At 40.8% G+C, this 3,671-nt stretch overlaps 1 non-coding gene across 1 annotated transcript; it reads right to left on the bottom strand.

The window, feature by feature from the left end:
- Positions 1-3,345: 3,345 nt before the first annotated feature.
- LOC127088501 (small nucleolar RNA R71) lies at positions 3,346-3,452 on the bottom strand. Its single transcript, XR_007790335.1, has one exon. It is a non-coding gene; the product is annotated as a small nucleolar RNA R71 (small nucleolar RNA).
- Between the last annotated feature and the right edge of the window lie 219 nt (positions 3,453-3,671).

Raw genomic sequence — 3,671 nt, 5'->3', positions numbered from 1 at the left:
TGTTTGCATATAGTGTGTGATACTTGTGTTTGTGTTTGCTCATGTGCTGTTTAGGATAGCTTGCTTCCTGTGCAAGTTAGGATTAGAAACCTCAACATAGGGATCGTATGCATGACAACTTCTAGGCTCGACTCGTAGTCTCCCTAGTAGTCTGTTATCTCCCTTGTCTCTGGTTAGGTTAGAAGTTCTTTCCCTGTTAAGGGGAACTACGTCGCCCTGATCCTCATACCAGATGAGGTACGTAGGCAGGAGATGAGCTGATCTCTCCGGGCGCCCTTTTTCTTTTTCAACCCTTTGTGTGTGTTTGGAGTCTGATGTAAGTCCAGCGATTGGCAGTCGATTTCCTGTGTTTGCCTGTTTGTGTGGAGTCTGACATAAGTCCAGCGATTGGCAGTCGGTTTCCTGTTTGTGTTTTGTTTGGCGTGCGTTAGCCGAGCTACGAGTGCTCTGATTCTTCTCTGGTTAGAGAAGATACGTATGCATAGGATACGACATCCTAGCGAGCACATTCCATGCCCCCGAACTACGTCGACTCTGATGTCTGTGTCTGACCGACTACGTAGGCCCAGGATGCGATATCTTGCCGAGTCCGTTTCTTCCGTCTTTCAGCTGTGTTTCCTTCCAGTTTTGTGTAGTGTTTGAGTAGTTATCTAGCAACCTTTCTTCTATTCTTTCTGAGCGTAGATCCCGTCGAGTACGACGGATGCGTAGGGGTGCTATTACCTTCCCTTCGTATAACCGACTCCCGATCCTTGCATCTCTGGTCGCGAGACCATTCCTTTCCAGGTTTACTTCGAGCGTTTCCTTTCCCTCCTTTGGGATAAATAACGCACGATGGCGGCTCTGTGTCTTTCTCCCGCCGGTTTTTCGCGTAATGCGACAATGATACCCTTAGTTCACTCAGTTAGTACATATCACTGCATCCCGACTTGAACTTAGAATTTCTACCTGAAGCACTCGTTTACACCGGTTTTTCTTTCATGAGCCTTATAATGTTTTGCTTGAGGACAAGCAAAGGTTTAAGTGTGGGAGAGTTTGATAACACTAAAATTTACGTATTTTCGACTCCGATTTCACATGCATTCTAGTTGTTTTATTGTTATTTTGTTGTGTTATTACTGTGTTTTCCTTTGTTTTCAGGTTTTTACTTTAATCGGAGCCCCGATAGAGAAAAGGAGTGAAAAAGGGCTAAAAACCCTAAAATTCAGCATTTTGTGCTTATGGCATACCTAGTGGCGGGCGCCACAGACCAAGTCATGACGTGTCAAATTCAACTTCCCTCAACTCCCACGTTTTCCCACTACTTCCACTAAGGCGCCTCACTTTGGCCTTGTGGCGGGCACCATGGCCTTGTGGCGGGCGCCACAAGAGGAAAAACGGTTCCCTCCTATTTTCAAGTTGAAGGGCATCCAAGTCATTTCCATCTTTTTACTTGCTTATAAATAGAAACGCGAATTCACTTTTACAATCATCCAAACTTAGAACAAAGGCAAACTCAGAAGCAACTTTGTTTCACTTAGGCATATATTCAGTATTTTATAGTGGTAATCGCTTCGCATTGGAGTGTTACCACATTTGTGTCATCAAGTCTGTGATAGAGTCTGTAATCGAGTTTGGAGCACTTTGGAAGAAAGTTAATCCTGCCGCCATTTTCTTTTCCGCATTGCAATTTACTCATCCCTCCGATTGGAGCAGGTTTTTATTTCTTGTCTTTACTTTATTTATTTCCCGCACTCGCTTTTACTTTATTTATTTCCCGCACTCGCTTTTACTTTATTTATTTCCCGCACTCACTTTTACTTTATTTATTTCCTCGCACTCGCTTTTACTTTATTTATTTCCTCGCACTCGCTTTAAATTATTTATTTCCTCGCACTCGCTTTAAATTATTTATTTCCCGCACTCGCACTACTTTTATTTACTTTCCGCACTCGCACTACTTTTATTTACTTTCCGCACTCGCACTACTTTTATTTAAATTAATGCACTTTTATTTTACCATGTCTAACTAAATCTAAAAGGTTAGAATGTAAGGATCGTAATTGAACCGATAATCCGTACAATTGTTCGTAGAAACACTTAAGGGCTATTTTAAACTTCAACTTAAGTTTTCCCGCACTTCAAATCCGTTGGGTAAGATCGAAAGCCGTCCAACGTCTTTATAAACTTAATTGTTTTTAACTATTTCAAAAACAGCGAAAGCGCTTTGTTTAGTTCATTAGGAGTTTTTAACATTAAGAAGAAAAGAGATTTTAAAACTATTTTCGGACGCATTTATAAGTTTAGAGTCTGGTTCGTAAGAACCTCTTTTGGTTAAGAAGTCCAGGTTATAATACTTTTCAACTTAGTCAAGATACTATATTTCTTAAAAATAGGTTTACTACTCTAACGCAATGCGCGCCTTTTTATAAGTGACAATAAGAGGGTTTGATTATGGAGTACAACTCGGTTCTGAATACGCGAAAGCGACAGTTCCTGTTAAATTAGTTCTTTTCAACGTAGGAAACATTGCCCATAAGTAGTTCTATTAGCAAGTACTTGGATTATCAATTGGTTACGTGAATTACATTCGACCCTGTCTTTATTAATTAAATCTATTTAAATACTTTACTTTTCATTTCACACTACAAAAAACACCTATTTTGACTGCCTTTGATAAATACCATAACAACAGATAACGATAGCTTGACACTTGGTCTCTGTGGATTCGACAATCTTTTATATTACTCTGACGCGTTCGTATACTTGCGAAAAGCACCGCATCAAGTTTTTGGCGCTGTTGCTGGGGACCAATTTCGTCAAATTTCATTTTCCTGTTGTTATATCATTTAGACTTAGGTTATTTCCCGTCGGTCAATGCGAAGAACTCGCAGTACCGGAAGTTTAAGCTTAGTAAACCCTCTGGAGGAACCTGAACGTTACGCTCGCGCACGTTTATTCTTTCATAGAATTAAGAGAGCTATGGCCGAAGATCAAAACCAAAGACCTCTTAAGGACTTCGCTCAACCATCTAACGAAGAACCTAGTTCTAGTATAGTAAACCCAATCATCCCAGCCAATAATTTTGAACTTAAACCATCCCTATTGCAACTAGTGCAACAGAGACAATTCGCGGGTCTCGCTACCGAGAACCCTAACCAACATCTAAAGATATTTCTTCAATTAGCAGATACTTTTAAAACCAATGGAGCTTCTCCTGAGGCAATACATTTAAGACTATTTCCTTTCTCCCTCAGAGATAAAGCCCTATCATGGTTAGATTCCCTTCCACCCAATTCTATTACGACTTGGGATAACCTTAGAAGAGTTTTTCTTGCTAGATATTTTCCCCCGAGTAAGACCGTCGTTCTTCGAAACCATATAACTAGATTTACCCAAAACCAAGGAGAATCGTTGTTCGAAGCTTGGGAGAGATATAAAGAGTTGTTACGAGCATGCCCACATCATGGTTTAGAAAACTCGTTAATCATTCAAACCTTCTATAATGGACTTCATTATAACACAAAGATGACCATCGACGCTGCCGCAGACGGTGCTCTGTTGAACAAACCTTACCCTGAAGCTAGTGCCCTCATTGAAGACATGGCCCAAAACCATCAATCATGGGGAGTCGAACGAGCGACAATTGAGAAGAAGGAAGCCCAAGGAGGAGTGCATGAACTGAGCTCTAT

Source organism: Lathyrus oleraceus, chromosome 5, assembly GCF_024323335.1.
Source record: "Lathyrus oleraceus cultivar Zhongwan6 chromosome 5, CAAS_Psat_ZW6_1.0, whole genome shotgun sequence".
Classification (NCBI taxonomy): domain Eukaryota; kingdom Viridiplantae; phylum Streptophyta; class Magnoliopsida; order Fabales; family Fabaceae; genus Lathyrus; species Lathyrus oleraceus.
Note: the sequence above shows the minus strand (reverse complement) of the source record. Positions and strands in the feature narration are given on the sequence as shown.